Here is a 9,081-nt window from a genome sequence, read left to right as displayed (position 1 = left end):
ACTCGATCCCGGGACTCCAGGATCATGACCTGAGCCGAAGGCAGTCACTTAACCAACTGAGCCACCCAGCCGCCCCGAGTATGAGATTCTTGATCTTGGGCTCAGAGTTGTGAGTTCAAGCCCCATGTTGGGTGTAGAGCTTGCTTAAAAAAAAAAAATAACGACCTATTTTTTAAATTGTAAGAGCAATAAATGCACATGGTCTTAAAAAATTAGTAAATACAGAAGGATATAAAATAACCATCAGTCTTCTGTCAGTCCCTCCACCCAGAGATAGACATTGTTAATAATTTCTTATATATCCTTCCAGACATTTTAATGCACCTAAAGCATATTCTTTTCCTTTTTATAAGGAACATATCTTGGAGATCAGAAAGAGAGCCCTAACATGTAGGGCTATAGCTTATTCCATGTTTTATTTTCAACATTTCACTGTTGACATTGATTTTTACTTGAAGTATTTTTCCTTTTTATTCTATTTTTTAAATGTCTAAAAAAATTTTTTTTTTAGAGTAGAAGTGTTTGTAAAGAGCAGCTTAAAATTAGTACATTTCTTTCCTCTTCCCTAAATTATATGATTTTCTGTCTTTCAGCATTGGGGGCCTTATTCTGGACACAACTGTATCTGATCCAAACTTGGTTGGGATTGTAGTTTACACACCAGTTATTAATGGTAAGAATTAGATATACTTTTCACAATGGTATCAAATCATTATATGTACTCTTAGTTGGGAACAGGAATTTTAGGGTTCAGATTTTAAGAGGTGTATCTCCCCCTCCCTTCCATTCTCCCGCCACCCCCAGGTTGGTGTTCATGGTAGAAATGACATTCCCTGTTCTCAGTATGTACAACCTAGTTTTGAAAAGAACTGTTTCTTACTCTTACTACTTCATATTGGTTTGAGAGTCAAGCACCCTTCATTTTTAAGATTAGTGCAGCAAAATATGGTATTTCAGTTCTGGATTATCATTTACTTTGGGTTTATCTGCTATCTCATGGTTTGCTGCTGCCCCTGTCAATTTTTGTGGATCAATTAGAGTTAGCTAGGTTTAAGCATTGCTTAAGTCAGTTCAGTTCATTAAAATCTATCACTCCTCTGTGGATCCCTTTAAGATCTGCCTTATATTTTTTTCTTACCAATAAAATGGGAATTATAATATTTAGGTTCACAGGGTTTTTTGGTATGAATTCCATTTAGTAAGATCATTTTAATCTAGTCATACTGACTTTTGGGCTGGCTGTCATTATATTGGATTTTAGTACAGCTTACACCAATATAATTTAAAAAGTAATTCTACCTGAGGGAAAACATGTCACAGGATGTGCTACACATTTATATAAATTGCTTTTATATATTTATATGTAATAAAATATATTATATGAAGGCAAGTTCCCCAAACTCTAACTTCATACCTAAATTTTCAATTGAACATTTACATTTTTGTGTAGCTATAAAATGTCCATGAAGAAATTTCCCCTCTAGATCCCCTTTCCAATTTTCCTGGTGCCACTGTCCCCCCATCATCCACCCTTAAAATCATGGAACTATCAACCCAGCCCTTCATCCTCTCTGAATAGACAATGACCAAACCTCATCGATTTGTCCATTAACATAATTCACTTGTTCACTTATTTGTATAAGAATGTCTCAGCATTATAGTCTGCTAATGTCTTACTTAAGCCATCATTGAAGTAATAAAGTAGCTTTCCTGACCCACTCCCTGTTCAATGTCAATTAACTGTCACCAGCAGGCTAGTCTTCCTTAAACATTGTTTTTATTACTTCAGTCTTAAGATGATGAACTTATCAGTGATTTCCTCCTGCCTGTCAAATCAAGTTTGAATTCTTCTGATTTGCTTTCAAAGCCCTCTATATGCTCTTGGATGTGTACAACTTTTTCTTTTATCTTTCTAACCAGATTCCTATTTCGTGGCCCGACAAAGTCCTAATTTTCATTGCCTGGAATGATTACTGCTTTTCTTCCACCTGTCCAAATCCTCTTCAGTGAATATTAGTTGATGAAGTCACCAGCATAAATACCACCACCAATACTGTTAGAGCTATATTGTCCAACATTTCAGTGAAAAATTTAAATTATAACAACCCCATCATTAGTAAGGTTTGAATCAGTGTTTCTGTTATTTCACCTTATGTAAGAAACAATTCTAGAGCTTCCCTGGAGTGCTCTTCTTGGAAGCCATGGTATTCATGGTAGTAAAATCTTTGTATCTCAGTAAGTGAGTCTCCTAGTTGAATATCACAGTGAGCTCACTTTATGTTAAATTCCACTCATTAAAAACATTGATAGAGAAGATTCATTCCATGGTTCTCAAAAAAGGTGGAACTTTTGAGAATTGAATTTCATTTTAAATGTGCTAGAGGATGCACGATTTAAAGGGTCCCTAATTAACACACCGTCATCACCACCATCATTTGATAATTAGTGAGTACCTACTGTGTGCCAGATAACATGCAGGTCTTTTATGCATGTTATATCATTTCATCCTCACAATAAGAAAGTAATGTGTCCAACATCTCACATCTAGTAAGTGGTAACTCAGCATTTAAATCCAGATCTGCTTGATTCCAAAGCCTGTGCTTCCCCCCCTCCCCCCCATAACTGCTAATTTATCTGTTTTATTAGTTACAAAAATACACATTTTGTTTAAAGTAAGGCATATCAGTGTTGATATTGTGACAAGGATATCTTTTAACACTTATTAACATCTCAGAACTAGTAGCATTTTCTGAAATAGATTTCACAAGAATACTAGTTCTGTGAGATTAATAGTATGCCTTGAGAAGTGGATTTTGTGGTCAATTAAGTTTGGGAAACATTAGGTCAGATAGATTTCTTTACTACAGGATTTCTTAAAGCCTTTATCATGCTAATATGCACTGTGAAGCTCTCCTTCTGGGACTTCTGGTTAGGATTTCTAGAACTAACCTTCCTTCAGACCCCAGACCATACTTTGGGAACTACTGATCTAGGGCTTTTAATATATCTTTATCACAGTATACTTTCAAATAATAATCTAGTCCGTTTACATAAAAGGTAAGGACCTTACATCAGTATACTAGGATTTTCACTTCTCTTTCTTATGTGCTCTTTTTGTCATACATTTTACTTTGTTATAAGCCCTATATACATTGTTATTATTTTTGCTTTAAATGGCCACTTACTGTTTTAAAGAGATTAAAAATGAGAAAATTATATCTTTTTTTATTTTCTGATTTATTTTACATTTCTAGCACCCTTCTTTCCTTTGCGTAGTTCCAGATTTCCATCTGGTTTTATGTTCTTTTTGCCAAGAGAAATTCCTTTCCTGTCTCTTGTAGGGCAGGTCTGTAAAGTATTTGAGAGGATAGTCGAGGCTGAAAGATGACTTTCTTGAGTATTTTTTTCAGTCCCTGATACCAATTTCTTTAGTAACCTGAGAAGAGAAATATCAAGCCTTCTCTACTTGAAAAAAATCAAGCTTATTTTTCATCTCATTAAGGTGGTAAACATTAAACATCTTGCTACCTAGCTTTATATCTTGGCTGTGGTAGTAATTTAAAAAAAAATTATTTAGTCTGGTTTGCTTTCAGTGAGTCAGATTTGAAAAAATAATGCATGAGTCTTTCATAACAATGACTTTATGTCTTTGGAATACCTACCTCAACATTAAATAAGTCAACATTTCAGAAGAATTCTTTTTTGTTTGTTTGTTTTATTGGCCCAGGCTATAACATGAAGAGCTTTGCCTTTGGTTGAATTTATGCAAGTTGTTTAAAATATAAGGATAACTGCTTTGTTTTTCCTTATGTTTCAGGTATTGGTGGTAATTTGGTGGCCATTCAGGCTAGCAGGATTTCTACCTACCTCCATTTACATAGCATTCCAGGAGAATTGCCTGATGAACCCAAAGGTTGTTACTACCCATTTAGAACTTTTTTTGGTCCAGGTATGTGCTTGTGGATTTTTACATATTGTGTATCAGGAATAATTCTCTGAGAATAGAGACGGGCAACATTTGCTGAACACATACTTTGTCAGTTTGACCTGACTTTTTTATTCCTGAGACCTGAGTAGATTTTAAATAGAGTAGACTATGTTCATTAAATCTCAGTGAAAGAAAGTCGTGTGTATCAATTGTGCGGTTGCTGAGGAACTTTGTATACTTTTTCTTTTTCATCCTTTTCTCTGGGATGTCTTGTTCATGAGTCAGGAAGGAGGAAACTTATATACATAGGAAAGCATTGCTAGGTGATTTAGAGAGACCGATATACTGTCTTTCCTATCTTAATCCTTTTGGCTTTTCCGAATGTAGGCATTTGATCCCAAACAAACAGGAGGAGAGGGAAAACCTCTGTAACAAGGAATAGTGTCCTGTGTCACCCAGGCAGTGACTACCAAAAAACTGTGACCGCAGTATTAAACCTCACAATTTTGTCACTTCTTTTCTGATGAAAATAAAGGTTATTATTGACTTTTTAAAAAATTTTAATTCAGTTAATTAAAGTGTATTATTAGTTTCAGAGGTAGAGGTCAGTGATTTGTCAGTCTTATATAACACCCAGTGCTCATTACATCAAGTGCCCTCCTTAATACCCGTCATCCAGTTACTCCATCCCCCCACCCCCCTCCCCTCCAGCAACCCTCAGTTTGTTTCCTATGATTAAGAGTCTCCCTTGGTTTGTCTCCCTCTCTGATGCTGTCTTGTTTTATTTTTCCCTCCCTTCCCCTATGCTCCTCTGTTTTGTTTCATAATTCCACATACGAGTGAAATCATATGACAATTGTCTTTCTCTGATTGACTTATTTCACTTAGCATAATACCCTCTAGTTCCACCCACCTTGTTGAAAATGGCAAGATTTCATTTTTTTCTGATGGCTGAGTAGTATTCCACTGTATATACGTACCACATCTTGTTTATCCATTCATCTGTCAGTGGACATCTGGGCTCTTTCCATAGTTTGGCTATTACGGACGTTGCTGCTATAAACATTGGGGTGCAGGTGCTCCTTCGGATCACTACATTTGTTACTATTGACTTCTGAATGAGGATCAGAAATGCCCAGTGAAATATCAGTGAAAGAACTCTGAAAGAAAAGTAAAATTAGAACATTCCTGTGCTTTAAGAACTTTATGTTTTTTCTTTTGTCTTCCTTCTATTATTATGATAGATATTAAAGTCTGACCAGTGTTCTTCATAGCAAGTTTTTATCAACTTCCTGCCATTCAATTAGCATATGACATATAATGAGAATTTCAAAGAAATGAAATGTATTGTTAGCAACAGAATTTTATGTGATGCTATACAGTATAGTAATGCGAAAGTAATCCTTAAATTTTAACAACTGTGACCTATTAGTAACCCAAATAGGATTTTGTTTTAACTTTTACGTTTTCTACTACAGGAGTGAATAATAAGTCTGCTCAGGTTCTACTGCTTCTTGTGATTCCTGGACATTTAATTTTCCTCTACACCATTCATTTGATGAAAAGTGGTCACACTTCTTTAACCGTGATCTTCATAGTGGTGTACTTACTTGCCGCTGTGCTGCAGGTAAGAGTTAAAACCTCTTGTAATCTCTTTTATCCTCAGACTGCTGTAAAAGCAAAACTCTGTAAATCTAAGAGCACGTGAACTATTTTAACATTTTCAAAAAGCAAATGTATGCCTGTGTGGATTTCATCTTCCTAAAACCAAGAAACTCATAATCACTCTTAATATCATCTGATAAATAGAACCTTTGGATTTCCTGTTTCCTGAATTCCATGTCCCCCCCCCCTTTTTTTTTGGTTGGTTCTCTTGTTTCACGTGAACACATTTTCTCATAGATTCCTGAGAGTGCATGAAAGCCTTTGCATGTTGTAAAGTGCTTTTACATGAATAGGTTGACTGGATATAAAATCGTTTCTTTTAGAATTTTCAAGGCTTTGCTTCATTTGCCTTTTAACTTCTGTTAACCATCGAGAAGACTGCTGATCTCATTGTACTTAACTTCTTTTTATCTCCCTAGAAGCTTGCAAGATCTCTTTTTTTCCTCTTGTTATTAAATTTCATGTTGATATGCCCTGGTTTGGATATACTTTGTCTGTTTTGTTGGACATTGTTTGACCCTTTCGGTCTAAAAATTCATGTTCTTCAGTTCTAGGAAAAGTTTTTGAATTATTTCTTTGATTTTTTTTTTTTTCCTCCATTTTCTCCCTTCTTTCTCCCTGGAGTCTTATTATTTAGTTCCCAAAACTCTTGCATTAAATTTCTGATCTTATTCTCTTCTTTCTGGGAGATTTCTGTGCCTTTCTACATCTTTTCTCTGGTATGTCACTGAGAGTTCTGGAGAGAGTAGAGTTGAACATATACACTCAACTTGCCATCTTTATGTGGGAGGCTATTAATTTTAAAATTTAAAAAAATTGACTTTATTTTAAAAATCTGATTGGTGTAATACATACACAAAATTTTAAAATTAAATAGTAAACTGAATAGTTGTGGAAGGCTATTAATTTAAAAAAAAATTTTTTTTTTTAGATTTTATTTATTTATTTGAGAGAGAGAATGAGATAGAGCATGAGAGGGGGGAGGGTCAGAGGGAGAAGCAGACTCCCTGCTGAGCAGGGAGCCCGATGTGGGACTCGATCCCGGGACTCCAGGACCACGACCCGAGCCGAAGGCAGTCGCTTAACCAACTGAGCCACCCAGGCACCCTAATTTAAAAATTTTTAAATTTAAGGAAGTGTTCTACCTTTCCAGTCACATTCCTCAGAGATCATCACTGAAATATTTTAGCTGTTTCTTCTGATATATATCTGCAAGTTTTAAATTAAGTAACGTGCCTAAACTTTAGCCTTTTGCTAATAAAAACTGAGGATTTGAGGGGCTGTGTTAATACCCCATCTTTTCCATATACTTATATCACAATTTTTGGTTAAATTTGCAGCCAGTGTTTGTGTGATTGGGCCTATGTAAACATCATGTACTATAGAGCCAGATAATATAGTATGATTATATTTCCTTTTTGTACACTTTATTTTTCTTGGGGTTAATAATTACATCTTTTTTCCTTTGAGTCATTTTCCATAAACCCAGTCTTTCCAAGTTTCCACTTTATTTTGGCTTCTTAGGCTTGGCTTCTTGCTAAACTCTATAGGATTAGCGCCTCCTACAGTGAGAAATCCCAACCTCATAAGAGATGTATTCAAATAATTCTTTGAAGAGTTAACATTTAAATTTGGCCTTCATGACCAGCACTGTTCTAAGTGCATTAAATGTATTGATTCACTTAATTCTCACAAAAACTCTATGAGGTTTGTTCTTTTCATGTAAATCAATGATTTTCAAAGTGAAGTATATCCAAAGCAATCCACTGTGTACAGGAAGAAAAAATTAAAACATCTGTTTATGTGTTTTTTCCTCATTTGCTTGAAATGTCTTTTTTCTTCTATTTTTATGATTGTTTTATAATAAACATATTAGCACAGTGTTAAATAAGTAGGCTCAGGTATTTTATACTAGGGCTAAATAATCTAAAACTTTTGGAGATTACTGACTTAAAGCATAGAGATGAAGTACAGAGCTTGTGTCAGAAGAAGAAAGTAATTCATACCCAGGATATAACTAGGAGGAGGGAGTAGATGAGAGAAGGTTAAGAAGGTAGATTAGGGCCATGTAGAAAGGCCTTAAATGCCAGGCAAAGGAGACTGGAATCTACTCTTAAAATAGTAAACACCCTATGACTTCATTGATATTTTAAACTTTCCTATAATACTTCGTAGTGCCTGAGATTTTATTAAAAGTCACCTATCAAATCATTCATTTATTCATCCAATAAACCTTCATTCTACTAGATGCAGAGATGATTTTAAATCCCAGGATGAATACATTCAGACCCTATCCTCCAGGACTCATAGTCTGGAGGGAAGACTACTACATAAACAGATAATTACATTATATTGCAATATACAGATGCTGGGGATAGCTACGTATAAGGTGCTTTCAGAGCTTGGAAGAAAAAGCAACTAACTCTACCTAGGGACTAATATTTTTCTACTACTCAGTAGGGACAAAAGTTATTTTAAATGCTTTTCACCACTGGCTTCCTTTATTGCTTGATATGATACGGTCATTTATCTCTGTGTAAGTATTATGAAAAAGATGCATTCTTCAGTCCCATGGGAAATATTCAGAAATTGTTCTTTGGTCTGTTGATAAACATGCCATTTTTAGAGCATGTTTCTATTTGCAACTCTACCTCTTAGCCTCCTGGATTGATTTTACATTTATGTTAATGGCTCTGAGCCAACACACTATCACACATCATTTCACTTGAGTCAGTGAAGGATATAAGTAATTTTTCTGAACTTACAAAAATATTAGATTTCAGCCTCTACTCCGAGAAATCCTACATGTCTTTTTTTAACCTCTGACTTAAATTCTGACAAGTAAAGATTTAAAAACTGGAGGTGAAGAAAGAATAATATTAATCTCTCTGTATCTCAGTTACCTCCTGTATAAGATGGGAGGAATAAGAGTATCTACCTCATAACTCATTTTGAAGGTTAAATGAGTTAATTATATAAAGCTTGCCACATAGTAGATGCTATTTAAGTGTTAGCTGATGCTGTCGTTGCTATTAAAATTAGAATTATAAGTGGTGAGGCACTGATCTCTGATGACAATTGGAAAATATTTTTTTAATTTTGTAATGTTGATTGAATTTTCTTATGTATCTTTTACAACTTTCATTTTTATGAATTTTAGTTTATACTTTCTCCCCAAGAATCAGATACCTGCCAGAGTAGATCTTTTTGCATGCACTTGATATTGTGTATTATTCCAATGGAATAGCTTAGAGTCCAATTGCAAATGCTCAAATCAAACCATCATGTTCTGACACTAACATACGTGACACACATGTAAACACACGTACAGACAACTCTTTGGAGACTGAGGTTTAGATAAAAGACCTTCCCCTGCCTGCTTCAATCAATTCAGAGATGGACAGAATGAAGAAATACTTTTTAAAGACAAAGCCTCCTTGACCACTTAAGACTCATTTTATTATTACTTACTCGATTAGCTTCCCTTT

At 34.9% G+C, this 9,081-nt stretch overlaps 1 non-coding gene across 1 annotated transcript in view; it reads left to right on the top strand.

The window, feature by feature from the left end:
- The first annotated feature begins 502 nt into the window (after positions 1–502).
- The window catches only part of LOC102749486 (uncharacterized), a 36,119-nt gene continuing 27,540 nt past the window's right edge, over positions 503–9,081 (top strand). Inside the window, exons 1-3 of the transcript XR_014145898.1 lie at positions 503–673; positions 3,818–3,949; positions 5,407–5,555. This is a non-coding gene — a transcript (uncharacterized LOC102749486). The remainder of the gene's footprint in view (positions 674–3,817; positions 3,950–5,406; positions 5,556–9,081) is intronic.

The sequence above is a fragment of the Leptonychotes weddellii genome, chromosome 5, assembly GCF_054177405.1.
Source record: "Leptonychotes weddellii isolate Sample4059 chromosome 5, ASM5417740v2, whole genome shotgun sequence".
Taxonomy (NCBI): Eukaryota; Metazoa; Chordata; class Mammalia; order Carnivora; family Phocidae; genus Leptonychotes; species Leptonychotes weddellii.
The sequence above is the reverse complement of the archived record's forward strand: the minus strand, read 5'-3'. Positions and strand labels throughout refer to the sequence as shown.